Source organism: Oncorhynchus nerka, unplaced genomic scaffold (assembly GCF_034236695.1).
Source record: "Oncorhynchus nerka isolate Pitt River unplaced genomic scaffold, Oner_Uvic_2.0 unplaced_scaffold_1166, whole genome shotgun sequence".
In the NCBI taxonomy this organism is placed as follows: Eukaryota; Metazoa; Chordata; class Actinopteri; order Salmoniformes; family Salmonidae; genus Oncorhynchus; species Oncorhynchus nerka.
Window position 1 is genome coordinate 112835 of NW_027040169.1, and position 17500 is coordinate 130334.

General features: G+C 39.7%; 1 long non-coding RNA gene across 1 annotated transcript; it reads left to right on the forward strand.

Moving 5' to 3' along the window:
• Positions 1–536: 536 nt before the first annotated feature.
• LOC135569819 (uncharacterized) lies at positions 537–1038 on the forward strand. Its single transcript, XR_010463287.1, has 3 exons — positions 537–657; positions 751–847; positions 921–1038. It is a non-coding gene; the product is annotated as an uncharacterized LOC135569819 (long non-coding RNA).
• The last annotated feature ends 16462 nt before the right edge of the window (positions 1039–17500 follow it).

The window sequence follows — 17500 nt, forward strand, 5'->3', positions numbered from 1 at the left end:
CTCACGGTTTTCTGGTTAATGTTAATTTCTGTTACCATTCCTTTTATGCACTCTGGCCGCCGGGGACGCTTCTGTCAACTGACCAACTCTCTGTCCCTCGTGGCATGGCTACTTACTATGCACATTTTCTAGGGGAGTTTCTCTAACACGTTCAAAGTGAATACTGGAACAATATTTCTAACATAAGACTGGTCAGAGATTACCTATAGAAAAATTTCATATTGGTTTTCATTTTTACTAGAAACGTCCTCACTCTACAGGTAGGAAGTCTCGAGCCTTTACATTGTATATGAAATATGTTTTTTCAAGACAAAGGTTATTTTTGTTTGGAAAGGCCTGTTAGCAAAAACATTCCTTTAGTTATACTGGAGGGGGAGAAAGAACCCACTTCTGCTGTAAATTGATCTGATCCTCACAGGACAGTCATGACACCACCACAAGACTTCGTACACAAGGCGGTTGGGGTTTGCAGCGTTTTCTTGTTCTTAACTTAGTCCCTCTCTCTACACTGGCAGCTGTGAGAACCCCGAGGATCCATACCGTGTCGTCTTCCACCCGGTAGTAGCTGATGCCAGGGTCCACTTCTCCCCTCACGTCAAACGCTTTGAGGCCTATATGTTTTCCTTCGCCGAGGATGCGGTTGAGCCGAGTGGCCAGGTAACAAAGTTACCCCAACAATCTTTATTGGTTAATTTTGTGTGAGTGGCAATCATACCTTTTTTATGACACCATCAAATATTTGATTCCTAGGTCTTTGTCCATTGTGATGTGGTCATCTGTGATGCCAGTAGTCCCTCTGGCGGCCCCTGTAGTGGACAATGTGTGAATCAGGACAACTCGAAAAGAGGTAGGTCTTGTTTTATGCTTTTCAGACCCTGGCAGACCATAACTGAACTAATAGTTTCTCTCTCTTTTAACAGGTCAACGACATGTCAAAGACCTCTTTGAGGAGCGTCATTTATATGTTTCTTCTGGATACATTCTTTGGGTGTAATGTCTTGTTCTAACATGTCAAATAAAGTGTTCTATATAAAACAATCCTAACCGTTGGAGCTACCTTAATTGTATCTGATTTGCATTTAACACCAAGGGGCATGTAGTAGGCTTGTCATCTGACATGTATCAATCAGCATGGAACTCTGAACCATCCACCGGAGGGATGGAGAATTTCCCATCTAGGACAAATGATGGGTGTCAAAACAAAAGCTTTCCAATGTCCAGTAGGATGAACTGACTCAATGTTATAGTGGTTTGCCAAAGTGAAACCAGCAGGGCTGTGGTTGGATGCAGTGTTGGTAATTTTCAACTGAAATTACAACTTTCCTTGATACCGCTCACTAGCTTGGTTTCCATCCAAATATGGACATTTCTTCTTTAATGATATGCATGTCAATCTCTCATGGCTCAAATGGGAAGAGCTTGACTTCATCGCTACTTGTTTGTGTAAGAAGTGTTGACAAGCTGAATGTACCGAGCTGTCTGTTTTTTAAAACTACTAGCACACAGCTCAGACACCCATGCATTCCCCACAAGACATCTCTTCACAATCTCCAAGTCCGAACTACGAAGGTCTCTATGATTACGTTGCAATCTATTCCGCATCAGGATAAGATTTCAACACACACCGTACGGAACAGCGGGGTCTGAAGACACTCCTTCAAAAGTTGCGAGCTTGCACCGCAGGATGGCTTCATTGCTCCAGACCACCACAAGGGGGAGTTTGCGCAATCATTATGCATTTGGGTCCCAAGGCTTTGATGACCAAAGACTACTTTTGACACGAGCCACCCTTGCCTTGTGGCGCTCAACGAAGATTGCTGACAAAACAGATGGAAGTTGCCTTAACGAGTCAAGCAAATGTACAATTTGAGAGGAATGTGATAATGTAGAGAAATTGCTTTTTTTTGGTCAAAGTTAAATTACAAATCTCTATTTAGCAAGTTAGACTAGCTAGTGACAGGAAACATGTAAAGTGGCTCTATCGTAGAGATACTTCCCCTTAATATAATAGTTATGTTCAAATATTGATACAACATGATTGAATGTAAATTTCCATGGAATTTGAAGCCTTTTCTATAAAGGTGATAGCAGCAATTCTTAAAACAGGTACGGACAGGGATCGAAAACATGAACTTCAGTTTTTGAAAATGATGCCATAAAAGTTGGAAACCATGCCACTTCTGTTCTATAAATGTACTAACAGGGATTGAACGCATGTTCTTCAGATTAAAAGACCAAATTATTTAGCACATCTCTGTTTCCTGCTTAGAATTTCAACATTCTGGAAAGTAGAGGTTGGGTCTTTGCAAAAAAACATGGAGAAGCTGGGGATTGTACCCAGGACCTAATACATGCAAAGCATGCGCTCTACCACTGAGCTACACCCCCTTTCTGGGAAAGAAAAAATTGTTTCTTATTTTCTTAAATTTCTCCTTTATTATAGCAGGTAAGCCAGTTAAGAACAAGTTCTCATACACAACTGCGACCTGGCCAAGGTAAAGCAAAGCAGTGCAATTCATTTGCAGTCTGGACGCGGAGGGGTGAACATCTCCTGCTCTGACTGCAGCTGGAAGGGACTGCTGCGAGAGGACTAGGCCTGTGAATGCCTTGATAAGGCGGAGCTTTACCTAGCATAGACTTACAGATGACCTGGAACCAGTGGTTCTGGCGACGAGTTACACATGGAACAAACTAGCGCACAGTCAATAACAAAATAGAAGGGATTTTTTTTTTAAAGGCAATAAATATGCCATAGTACCGAAGTAATCACAATTTAGCAAATGAACACTGGAGTGATAGATGAGCAGATGATGATGTGCAAGTAGAAATACTGGTGTGCAAAAGTGCAGAAAGTAAATGAAAACAATATGGCGATGAGGTAGGTAGATTGGGTGGGCTATTTACAGATGGGCATCTCCTGCTCTGACTGCAGCTGGAAGGGACTGCTGCGCAAGGACTAGGCCGACTGTGAGTGCTTTGATAAGACGGAGCTTTACCTAGCATAGACTTACAGATGACCTGGAGCCAGTGGTTCTGGCGACGAGTTACACATGGAACAAACAAGCGCACAGTCAATAACAAAATAGCCAGTGGTTCTGGCGACGAATATGTAGCGAGTGCCAGCCGACTAGAGCATACAGGTCGTAGTGGCCATATCAATACAATTGACCTTTTCTTTACACTGTTCTAATGAAAGTACATTTCCATAATATCATCTAGCTTCCATAAACGTCGAACAAGGATTGAACCCATGTGCTTCAGTTTACAAAAACAGATGACTTAGCACATCTATTTCCTTCTTAAAATGTCAACATTCTGGAAAGTAGAGTTGTGCAAAAGCTAATTTCACAACTAAATATACTCATCAGAGAATTAACTTCAGACCGCATGCATTTCAAGTATTAGCTCTACGGTAGAGACACATCCCCTTACTATATCATAGCAGGGTTGCCATTTTGAGAATAGTTTTTTTTTTTCAAAGTCCTCCAGTGAAAGAACCTTTCCTTGGTACCAGGTATCTTTCAGTAAGGCACAGATGGGATTTGAACCCATGATGTTCAGTTTACAAGAACCACACCTTACCGCTTGGCCACCATGCCACTCTATGCTGCAAGATATTTATCAACATTCTGGAAAGTAGTAGTTGTGTAATGTGAATTTGGCAGACAAATAACATCTCTGTTTCCTGCTGAGAATTTCAACATTCTGGAAAGTAGGAGATGTGTAATGTGAATTTGGCACACAAATAACATCTCTGTTTCCTGCTGAGAATTTCAACATTCTGGAAAGTAGGAGTTGTGTAATGTGAACTTGGCACACAAATAAACTCAGTGGAGAACCTTGGGATTGAACCAAGGACCTCATAAATAAATAGCATGCACTCCCCTCTGAGCTTCAATACCATTTTATTTGCAGATAAAATGCGATATTAATACAATGTACTTTTTATATACACCACTCCATTGAAACTACAATGAAATGATAGCAGCAATTCTAAATACAAGCAAGTATGGACAGTCATCTAACCCATGAACTTCAGTTTTTGAAAATGATGCAATTGAAGTTGGCAACCATGCCACTTCTGTTCCATAAATGTACGAACAGGGATTGAACACATGTTCTTCAGATTACAAGCGCAAATTATTCATCACATCTCTGTTTCCTGCTGAGAATTTCAACATTCTGGAAAGAAGGAGATGGGTCATTGCAAAAAATGTTAGAGAGAAGCTGGGGATTGAACACAGGACCTCATACACGCAAAGCATGCGCTCTACCACTGAGCTACATCCCCTTTCTGTGAACGAAAAAATAGTTTCTTATTTTTTAAATTTCACCTATAATTAACCAGGTAAGCCAGTTGAGAACAAGTTTTCATATTCAACTGCGACCTGGCCAAGATAAAGCAAAGCAGCGCAACACAAACAACAACACAGAGTTACAGATGGAATAAACAAGCGTACAGTCAATAACACAATAGAAGAAAAAAGAAAGTCTATATACAGTGCGTGCAAATGGAGGTAAGGCAATAAATTAGGCCATAGTAGCGAAGTATTTACAATTTAGCAAATTAACACTGGAGTGATAGATGAGCAGATGATGATGTGCAAGTAGAAATACTGGTGTGCAAAGAGCAGAAAGTAAATTAAAACAATATGGGGATTAGGTAGGTAGATTGGGTGGGCTATTTACAGATGGGCTTTGTACAGCTGCAGCGATCAGTTAGCTGCTCAGATAGCCAATGTTTAAAGTTAGCAGTGTTGCCAACACCTCAGTAAGGAAAGTAGCTATTGGCTGTCCTAAAAGTCGCTAGAAGTTGCTAAATGATGTCATCACCTAATTTGCATAATTGTGCATGTAATTGTGATGGACACTGTAGGAGTGAGGAATAACATTGTGGAAGAGACAAAAAGTGAGTAAAATGAAAATGTCTGCAAGTATTCATACTTGCTAAATACAGCGACTAAGTCGCTAAGTTGGCAACACTGAAAGTTAGTGAGGGAATATGTCTCCAGCTTCAGCGATTTTTGCAATTCGTTCCAGTCATTGTCAGCAGAGAACTGGAAGGAAAGGCGACCAAAGGAGGTGTTGGCTTTGGGGATGACCAGTGAGATATACCTGCTGGAGCGCGTGCTACGGGTGGGTGTTGTTATCGTGACCAGTGTTGACGATGGGATATGTAGATAGGGCGAGTCGGTCAAGGATCGATTCGGACAAGGTGGTCAATTATATGACAAGCGACAGTTTATTCAGAGTAAAGATATCTGGTACAACGTATACGGGCTCATTCATTTGGCCTCACTAAAGAACCATCCGAAAGAGCCCCGATAACAGATTGTAAGCATGTTATGTACAGTACAAAAAAGTGGGTTGAGTCTGAAAGTCCCTGGCTTTTGATTGGCCACAGTTGAGGTGTTGTCTTCTTGGATCGGTCCTGTTGAGCCGTCCGTCGTTCCTCCGGGTCTCGTCGTGTCGTTCTCAGTCACACAATGTTTGGCTAGGAAGGAGATTTTGTGTGTGCGCTGGTTTCTGTCTCACACTGTTCAGCTAAAAGGGAGGCTTTTGGTGTGTGTGCTGGTTCGTTCCTGTTACTCAAGGTCGGGAGTGTCAGTGCAGCTAGTGTTTGTCACGAGATACTGTTATCAGTGCTCAGTAGTAAGCCAGAGAGTTACAACAGCTTCATTATTAATAAGGCTAATATATTGCCAGGCATGCATCAAGCTAGAATTTCATATTATCCTTACAAATCCCTCTCTTCACATCTCCTCAGAGACGTGACACAACCTAACTAGATCCAGACACAAAGGAAAACTTTTCCCAGAAGGAAAAGTTTTGTGATTCCCTCTCTTTACATCTCCTAAGAGATGTGATATAGTCCAGATACATTACTCCAAGCAAGAACAAAAACATAATCCAAAAAGGAAAACAGCCTAAACTAGGTAAGTCTATACGGAATGGCCCACATGCCCCCTCTTCCCAATTCAGAAGAGGCACGACATAGAATGGAGAAGCTCAAAAAGCATTAAAAGCAACGGGATCCTCCTCCTCATATTCGGGTTCCGTATCCCCTAAAAGGGGAAACATCTGGGAAGGGCTTGCTGGGTCAATGGCCTTAGATATAACTCTAGTAGTGAGTGAGCGAATACATGGAATGCAACAGCAGCCGCACAACACTAAAAATGGCTGCAAAAACTGAAAGATGGGTCTCATGCTCCATACCATTATCTCGCACCTGGCTCCTGTTATCTAACAAAAGACCACTTGTTCTCGCAACCCCACGCTCTGAATGTGCCCTCCCTTCTGTATTTTTCCAGCATGAGAAAGTCCCTGGCCCTGATACTTTTAACAATGTTTCAAATCAGCTAGGTTGCATAACACATACATACATCCACACAAGGCAACAGCAGATAATATTCAATCATATATATGGTAATGGCTATAATGTAAAATAACCCCAAGGGTGTGAACAAAAATTCAGCAATGAATCATATAACAGTTACAAAGTTTAAAATACCTTCATGTCCTCCATTCGATCCCACTATGTACTAGATTGGCTACCAGCCACCTAGGAACTTACAACCCTCATGTCAAAAGAGAACAACAGCTCATTCAAAAACAGAACAAAAGAAAATGGTGTGAAATTTAAGTCCCCCTTTTGACACCCGCTAGGGTGTCACTCATTATCCTTTATTTCAGCAGTCCCAACATAGTAATATGTTAATAGTATTATTAATAAAACAGAAAAACAGAAAAGATAAACAACCAAGAAAAATAGATAAAAAATCAAAATAAAAAATGGACAAGTGATATATGCTTTTGTTTCCCCCTTTTGCCACCCACAAGGGTGTCACTAATCAAAAACAGGATAAAACTTTATTGTTTATTGACATGTAAGATATAGGATACAACTTTGGTCATGGAAAACAGAGTAAAGTAGAGCAAAGCATTATTATAAACCATCTGGTCCTCTCAGCTACTCCTATCCTGTACCAGGTGGGCTCCTTGCCACCCAGGGACTCTAAACCTTCACAACAGGGAGAACAAACACACTGGAAAGAAAACCTATCATAAAAATGTATAACAAGGAACTGTGGTGGTGTAAAATGTATTCTACTACCTCACCCACAGCATACCATGTGTCATCCTCAGTCAGTCCCATCCTCCCCTGAAAGCATGCTTCCGTATCAGCATCTCCAACTGGAGCATCAAGCAAAGGCATCATGCCTGAAGCCTTCACCACATCTGTAACAGACTTCTTAAAACACGGTATGATGCAAGCAGCACATCACATCAATAACAAATAATACAAGAATTAGGGTCAGAAATCCCGTAACCACCATACCAGTGTACTTACCAAACCAGGCTCCCAACTCATATGAACAGTCAGACTCCTCCACCCCCGCCATGGACCTCATCTTAGCAGATAGTGCATCAAGCCCATTAAGGGCCTTAGATATACTACCATCTGGACTGGTATTATTAGGAATATACGTGCAACATTGTTTACCGAACATCTTGCAGACGCCCCCTGACTGGCAAGAAGCATATCCAAGGCAAGTCTATTCTGTCTGGAAACCCCAGATGTGGCCTCAAGCTGTTCAGACATACCAGTTAGTGCATCACGGGAGTAATTCACAAAACGCTGTTGATTATAGTAGATATAATTAATCCATGCAGTCTGTCTAGCATCCACTATGGCTGGACCCATAATAGGTAGTAAGTGCCAGAGTCCATCATTCCTACCCAAGGCCTGAAACTCATGAGGAACCCCCACTGGCACTCCCAACAGGTTAGTGTGTATGTCAACTACATCCTCTGTCCATGGAGCACTATGTCTATGTCTCCCATGGGATGGAATGTTTTCAGGTCCCCTGGATACAGAACCCAACAGCTGTTCAGCAGTGTAAAGAATTGCTATTTCTTATGCAAGTGACCAGCCTACTGCTAAATACATGGCTACAACTCACAGTAAAGCATGTGGGGTCCCCTACAGGATAGCTCCCACATTACACACTAACTACCAAACAAGCGCACACACATAATCTCCCTTTTAACCGAACACTGTGTGCCCGAAGAGGATTCTACGATGACGGACAGACAACTGAGCCAATGGCGGAAGACTACAGACTACACCCAGCTGAACCAATCCGGAGATCCGATCTTCCAGAGTCAACCTACTTTCTGTGCCGTATATTAGGGCTGTAGTGATTGTTGGCGGTCTCTTTGCCTGCTGTTCAACACGAACTAACGGAAGAGCCGTAATTACGCTGTACTAGATATCTTCACTCTGAAATAAACTGTTACTTGTCATACAATTTACCACTTTGTCTGAATCGATCCTTGACCGGCTCACCCTTCTACACATCTAATTTCTAACAGAACTTGGTACGCAGAGGATTGTTAACTAACGGTCCAGTCGAAGTGAGCAGATTGGGTGTGAGAGAGGGGGTGAGCTCGTGGAAAGGAAGATTCGAGAAGGACGGGTGATGATTTTCGGTGGGTGGACAACAATTCTGCTCAACTCGGGAAACTGTTCTAAAGGTGCACCATAAATAAGGTAAGCAAAACCTGTTAAATCAAACTTTGCATATTGTCGTATAGTCTGTCTAAATTTTTATCAGTATTTCCGAGTAAGTATGAATTCTTGTGTAAATTTATAATTTGCTGACGAGTCGAAAAGAACAGTGTAGTGAACATATGTAGAAACAAGCCGGCGACGGCCGGTGTGATATAAATCATTGATGAGATATCAGTAAGGGGATAGTTAATTACTATTCATTAAATCTGGCACCGAGGGGATAAATTGTAATTTTGTCCCGTGACCCGGTCAGCACAGTCTGATAGCTTTCAATGATGAGAGATCACTTTTAAGGCCTAGATAGTTCCGATAGGGGTCAGGAATAGATCAGTAAGGGGATAGTTAATTACTATTCATTAAATCTAGCGCCGAGGGGATAAATTGTCATTTTGTCCCGTGAACCGGTTGAGGCTAGTCTGAGAAATTCACTGATAGGGGTCGGACATGTGTAATAATTCTGATAGGGGTCAGCTCGATAGGGATCAGGAATAGAGATCAGTAAGGGGATAGTTAATTACTATTCATTAAATCTGGCACCGAGGGGAGAAATTGTAATTTTGTCCCCGACCCGACTCAGTCGAAATTCACTGATGAGGACGGCTTTCATTTACATTTCAGTCTGATAGAAATTCACTGATGAGGATAGTGCATCTAAATCTTTTCAGGGGGTCAGAGAGATAACGTGTATTAATTCTGATAGGGGTTAATTCGATAGGGATCAGTAGGGGATAGAATTGGATTCTAGAGTTGAATTTTATCCAGTAAATCCGCTTAGTGCGGTCTGATAGGGGTCGATTAATAGAGGTCAGAGATATAACCTGTATTTGTATGTTTTGTCTTGTTTTGTCTATTTGTAACTGTTAATATGTACCTATGACTTCTGTGTTCTGACAGTTGTTATATAATTTTATTAATGGGCCTATACTGAGTTATTTTAATAGGAATGAGTGAATTGTGATTGACCAATATGTTAAATTCCTTCGGGACCCTGTTTGTTCTGAAATCTGCATAGAAAACTGTCCTAATTATATATATATTGGGTTGTGTATAGAGGTGAGGGAAAGCAGAGGCTGTGTTTTAACATGTAAAGGACACGATTATGAATGTTGGAAATTCTATGTGAATTTCGTATGAATGACTGTAGTATTGAGAAAACATATTAACCAGAGTTTGCGTTCCATGATTTTGAGACCGGGGAAATTAAATTGAGAGAAACATTTGTCGCGAAGTAAACCGCTAGGTGGGGATACGTAACTGGGCTATTATGCACACGTGCTGATAGACAAGGCTACCTTAGTAGTCGAATGGCCGTGCAAACTTGATTGACAGCCGCCGGGCTAAAACACTGATTTTCGCTTTTTTCATTCCTGTTGATATTGCCTAAAGAGATAGAATTATTCTGACAATTGCTATAGAATCGCTCAAATTTAAATGTATAATCAGGAACAAAATGACTGATGTATAATTGAAATAATATCTGAATATAATATTTAAATATTGAGACTAAATAGTCGAATAGATCCCTTGGTTGTGCGCTCCACAAATGCTATACCAACCCATGCGTTTTTCTCGAACTAAAACATACAAAGGAGAAGCTCAGAGATAAGACAGAGCACGTGCAGCAGTGTCTCTTCGAGTACATCGTGGGTATTAATCAACGTTGGGCGAAGTATATGCTAACTATATTCAGATAGAAGGAGAGAATTCCGATTAAAACTACGATTAAATTCCGATTGAATTAAATAAAATTACGATTAAAGCAAATTCACAATGGCGACCCCCAATACTCCAAAGCTGAGGTTTAATGAGTTCCTAGAACAAAAAATAGAATATAGATCAGGGGGAAAGGAACAATGGAAGCACATGAAGAAAGTTTGGGAGGGATTAAAGCTAAAATGGACACAAGAAGGTTATATAGGAGGGGAACCGCCATCCGCAGTTCAGCTGAAAACAATGGAATGTGGGTTAAGAGAGAAAGAGGCAGAAAATAACAAAAATCACGTATTTAAGAAAGAAGGGTCAGATACGAAGGGAGCGAGATTAATGAGAATCCTAATTGAGGGAAATCTTTGGGCGTTTAAATTAGTGCTATTTTCTGTTGTTCAGATGCCGGAGTAACAAATACAGATAACTGAAAATTGGGCCTATTTGCGGAGAATCTCAGTTCCATAGCATTGGTGGTTCAGTGGTAGAATTCTCGCCTGCCACGCGGGAGGCCAGGGTTCGGTTCCCAGCTGAGGTGTAAAGAATAGTTATATATGTCTGAGTTTTTGGTTGTAATTAAACTAATTGTTTTGCAGAGAAAGTTATAGTCACTAGTATTGGTATAAGATATAAACTGAACGTTTTAAATAGTTTGTTTGGTTCAAATTGAAAGACTAAGTCAGTCAACTTAATATAAGAACGGAGATTTTGATGCAAGACGATGTCTGTTCACTAAATGATTTGCGGGGAATAATACATTGGGAAAAGAGTCGTAATTAAAATGCTAATTCAAAGACGGGACAGTAACTTAAATCAAATTAATTCTGAATAATAACGGGAGAACAATTACGATAGATTTGTGTCCATCGAAATGTTTTTATAAGATTAGCGAATTGAGAGATGTTGATTGATGTTGTAAACTCTAATTCAGGATTCAACAGATGTGATAAATTAGGTTTGGTTTATCGAACCCGAAATACTGTTGTTGCAGACAGCCAACCATTATTTACAATGAGTTGAAAATCGTTGCGAAATGAGTCAAGATTGAGCGCTTGTTGATGACATCACTCGCGAGGTTGTCTTGACTGGGGGTAACGGAGAAAATGATTAGTGTCTTTTAGAAGGAAATGCGTGCATTATGGTTGAGTCACTTTTCAGAAGTTGATAAACATTTCGAAATACATTTTTAAAAGGAGTATGTAAATCGTTAGGAAAGATGCTAAAAACTAGCAGCTGATTCGCTGGGTGGGTATCATTGATTTGTGGCGTTTATTTGGACTGTAATTAGGCCATGAGAAAGATAGATTGAATGTCTGAATCATAAAACATCGTGATAATGGATTCTGATGGTTATTGATTCTTGGTTTGATCGTTTAAATAACACCAGTGAATTTGAGCACTGTTTCCATTATGTGGAACAGGGTATTAATGGTGAAAAGCAACCTCTATAGTAAAACATAATTGTACATGTTTTGGTAAACTAGCTAGGATGAATTTGATTATTTGAGCATTTCCCTTGATACGTAGACATACGTAACAGGGGCAAGTTGTTTTTCCTTGAGGAACACGCAGATGGTGTTTTGTTTTATTGAGATGTAAATGTGAGTTGAAGAAGCCAAGGGAAAATACGTTATTTTTATTAAATATCAGGGATTATAATCTTGGGGAGAATGAGGCCATAAACAACCAAATTGGAAAGGCCTGGAAGTTTTGATTAATCATTAAGGTTGGCAAATATATACACCTAAAACATTTGTTAGGACTATTTGTTTTTGTGTAAAAGTTTTTTAAAGAGGCACGCTCAAATATGGAACTTTATGAGTTTTTATTTTATGAGTTTTAAATTACACAAGTGAATTTGGATTTTAAGGATAAAGGGTTCTTTAATATGTCTAGTGTAGTATAGAACTTGACTATAAATGGGTGGGTTGACTTATTGACCTTATCATGACTGTCTTCTAAGGTCTGATCAGCCTTAGGGGAGAGTCATTGGTATAATGAATGTGGTCATATTGAGTTACTAGTTTTAAGGTAAATTCATTATAAAGGAGTTTAGGTTAGGAGGTTAGGATAGGAGATATATTAAGCCAATAGGGCAGGGAATTACATAGAAAAATAAGTTTCAGTTCTTAGGGGTGATAAATTACTGTAGATAAGGAATTCTGCACTTTGTAACATATATTAAATTCATGTTATTGTCAGATAGAATACTGAGGGTCCCTGAAGGAAGGATTTTGATATGATAAGCATTTGTTTTGATTTTTTTTTTACTATTACGAGTTTTTTTTAAAAATAGTATTAAATTTAACAGGTATATAGGACATCTGTGATGATTTAGGATTATAGTGAGGTTGATTAAGGAAATGTAAGGACTTTAGAGATTGACACTCATAGATATGATTTTAGATAAAGTCAAACAGTTAGAAGCTTAGTGGTATTTGAGAGATATGAGAGAAAAGGTTTAAATTGGTAAATATATATTTAAGAAAATATATAAGTAGCGCAGATAGTTCTTAAGTAGATAAGAAACTTGACAGGGAATTGGTACTGGATTGACGCCCAAGGGAGAATTGGACATGTGGAAAACTAAAAGGGGCTCCTTCATGATGATGTCAGACATAAGGATAATATACTAATCTTACCTAAGTCATTATTTAGAGTAGGTAAGGTTGATACCTGGGCAGAGTCAGGTATCAAAAGGGGGATGGGTAAATTGTGGTCTAGGATAGGATGGGGCCTATTGGATAAGAAACTAATAAATTGTGGTCTAGGATAGGATGGGGCCTATTGGATAAGAAACTAATAATTTAAAAAATGTAAGCTAAAAATTGGGCATAGAAGTTAAAGATATAATCAGATAAAACATATGAGAAATTGTTTGTTAACCAAGCCTGTATGTCCAGGATTTTATGCATTACAGGTGAAGTCACTCAATCCAGTCCCAGAGGCTTGGGGACCATAGAAGACCCCTGGTGACAGCTAGCTGAAAGAGCTACCCAGATTCATATCGCACGGCGGGTGGGTAAGACACTTTTTCACTGTCGGACAAAAACAGAGTTCGGGAGAAGAACTGGAATTAACAGAATTCCGGGGGCCAACTCTCGAATGAAGTAACCCTACCTGTCCTATCACCCCTGTTTTTGTTCATAGAAGTGAAGATGTGTCTGGCTCTGGCTAAGTGATGTGTATTTTGTTCCAAAATAAGCATAAGAGATCCCTAGATCTGGGTAGACAGGAAGTTAGAGTTAGAGAGAGGGCTCTTCTGTCTGCCTTTTCCCCTATCTGTCTGTCTGGGAACGTGGAAATCCCCTTAACCTGTTGCTCCTACCCTCTACTTTTTTGAACATTTTGTTAAAAATCGCGCAACATTTCAGCGCCCTGCTACTCATGCCAGGAATATAGTACGTTCATATGGTTAGAATGTGTGGATAGGAAACCCTCGGACGTTTTTAAAACTGGTTAAATCACGACTGTGGCTATTACATAACGTGCGTTACATCGGAAAGCGCAGGAAAACCTGATCACAGAAAATGGAAATAAATATCCTTGCGCCACTTCAAGCATTTGTTAACAGTGAGCCGAGCAAGCATCCCCAGTCTAGGTGGTTGTCATTCAACTCCCACAGCATCCCCATGTTGTCTAGAGTCTTGTGAATTGAATCCTCTTTCTTGGTTGAACCGAAAGAGGGGGCACGACTTACCTCCGGTCTCCGCCCAGATCATTCGGAAGAGCTCTCTCCTGAAATTTTTCCAAGACGACAGCTAATGATATTTACATCGCCTACGGATGATTTTTATCGCTTATTAACGTTTACTAATACCTAAAGTAGCATTACAAACGTATTTCGAAGTGTTTTGTGAAAGTTTATCGTCTACTTTTTGAATTTAAAAAAATGACGTTACGTTGTGAAATCGCTGTTTTTTGTTTATCACACAGTCTACATATAACGATATCTTGACTTTATATGGCCCGATTTAATCGAAATAAAGACCCAATAGTGTTTATGGGACATCTAGGAGTGCCAACAAAGAAGATGGTGAAGGTAATGACTGTTTTCTATTTTATTGTGCGGTTTGTGTAATTTTTAAAAATGCTAATTATTTTGTTTACGTCCCCTGCTGTGCTTTTCTGTTGTAGTGTATTGGTGCATGCTATCAGATAATAGCTTCTCATGCTGTCGCTAAAAAGCATTTTAAAAATCTGACTTGTTGCCTGGATTCACAACGAGTGTAGCTTTAATTTGATACCCTGCATGTGTATTTTAATGAACTCTTGAGTTTTAACTAATACTATTAGCATTTAGCGTAGCACATTTGCATTCCAGAGCTCTAGTTGGGACGCAAGCGTCCCAACTAGAGGCAAGAGGTTAACCCAAACGTTTACTACAAAAACAAAACCTAATAATTATGATAATCCCCTCAAACTAAAATAATTTGTCTCGATGTTTCATGTTTTATTCGTGTTTCTCCAAATTGTCTCCCCAAAATACTTCTTAAATACCCAGCCATTAGACACACACACAACTGTGATAAACGTGCACTGTCCCTTTAACATAAAAACCTCAGCCTGCAATCCCCTCTGCGGGCCTTTCATTGTTCCCCATAATGAAAACAGATTCTAATGTTAGTATACCTTAACCTCCTGTTTAATTTCAGTGGTGTTATCTGAACAATCAAACCAAAATCAATAACCGGGAAGTACTTGTGTAAATTAATTAAAAGAACAAAATAAATCTACCTTATTTCTCAGCACTTGGTTAGAACACCACTCCCGTCTTACATCGACCACACCCGTCGCCCCGTACCTAGTGTATATCTTATCTATTACTCAGTGGCTCAATTAATGTTTAACGTAAGTATGTTCAGATGTTGATTATGTAATTCCACAATATTAGTATAGTTCAAACCTCATAATATAACTCTACACACAGAATTTTACGTTAATAGAGTTGAACACCTTTTCCAACAGTCATGCACACCCCCTCAATATTCTATGATATAACTCTCATCAGCAAGCCTGCGACTTTTTCAACATTCTCACCGGTACCAGCTCCAACTGAAATACCTAATGTACCACACTCGCTTGGTCCCCGACCTCATTCATACCGATATTAGTTCCCGACTGAATATCAAGCGTATTTCATGCACACGATTTGAGTCTCACAAATCTTCCTTTACGCCAGTAAGCTTCAATTTACACCATACACACACAAATCTTCATTCTCCCCAGCAAGCAGACCAGTAGGAGATGCAATGGCCAATACCAAATGTACAAAATCAAAAAAATACAATCACTCCATATGACTAACGTGTCAACCGGATCACGTTTCTAGTACAACTTAATGTCTCATTCAAACTTGGTAGTCAGTGCGATCGACTTTCTCTCTACCCGATGTACTTCACACACACCTATGCTTTGTAAGGGAAGACCCCCTGTATTGGACAAAAATGAATGGCAAGTCATTGGCATCGGACAAACCATATACACATTGTCCAAAACCACCCAATTCGGCGTTGATTCATGCAAAGCATATTGCAAATGCCATATGGCTATTGCCAGTTGTAACACTTTTAAAATTCAACAGGTGGCGAATCCGCTCCACCGTGGTTTTTCATATTGGATATGTAACCCAAGTCAACGTCCAAAAGCAAAATTTTGAAAAATGATTTTTTTGTGAAAAACTTATCACCCCTTAAAAAAGTGCTTTCTGGACCATTTTTTGAAATTCTTTCGATTTTTTGTCAATTACACATGTGTAAGAACTGTATGAATATACTTTTGTCCAATTTTATTATGATAATTATTTTTATTTTTTGGATAACTCCATTTTCAATGTGCAGAATATGTTTTTCACAAAGGTTCATTTTCAATATGATTTCATACGAACCCTTCAAAAAAAGTGCCAAAATGTCAAAATTTTGGAAAAAACACACAATTCTTTCTGGACCGTTTTTCAAAATTCTTTAATTTTTTGTCAATTACTCATGTGTAAGACCTGTATGAATAGACTTTTGTCCAATTATATTATCATTTTTTTTTTTTTACATGCACAACCCCCAATATTCTATGATATAACTCTCATCAGCAAGCCTGACTTTTTCAACATTCTCACCGTTACCAGCTCCACAAATCTTCATTTACGCCCGTAAACTTCAATTTACACCAGACACACAAATCTTCGTTCTCCCCAGCAAGCAGACCAGTAGGAGATGCAATAGCCCCACCTTCTGTCCATTCTCTGTACAGCTTCTCACCCCGTCTCCTCCACTCCTTATCCTCTCTGCCTTTATTGAATTCTAGAATGGACTTCAGCGTTCTCAACCCCTTTTCTATTTCCAAAATTCCTTATTGAATTCTCTCTCAACCTCCCTTTTCTATTTCCAACGACATTCCATGTACCACAAACAAACTTACGCCTTTACTAAAACCAAGTGGTACCCTTTCCCTATGGCTAAATCGGCCCTAAATGTCTAAAGTAAGAACTCAATTATGCACTGTGGGTCCCCTAGGGTATTAAGAAGTCTAGTGTCCCCCGGATTATCACCTTTTCTTCACTACCCCATGTACTTCACACACACCTATGCTTTGTTAGGACCTTAGAGACCCTTTCCCAAGGCTAAATCGGTCTCAAGTCAGAGTAATCAATTTAAATATCCGTCATTCACACTTGGCCCTGCCTAATACATCACGTTCGCATCATATGGCTTTCTATTCGCACTTTGGTGATCACTCGTCACCCACCACTCATGCATGTAGTCCCAGACTATCCATTCAAGCTTTGGTGGCCACCCGTTACCCATCATTCATACATGTAGTAAGTGTTCTCTGTTATCACCTACCAGCCAGGCATACTAGTACATCCCATACACAATGCACCATTAAGTGTGGTTGATTTCATCCCATTGCACCATTAAGTGTGGTTAAATAATAAAATTGCAGTTGCCAATGGAGATATTACTTTCTCAACTATTTTCCAATCTCACACATCATTGTAGTTTAAATTTAGTAACTTACATCAAACAGGTATCTCACAAAACTAAATTTGGATAACTCCAATGTGCAGAACTTTAGTTTTTCACAACAGGTGTCTGCTTACCCTTTTAGTTGACCGGTCAGGATTTTGAGACACACCGTCCGACGACAGGACTGGGGATCGGCTGGCACACCAATGTCCAGCGATGTCCTTTTACCAGACCACGTTGGGGTCACCATTTGTCATGT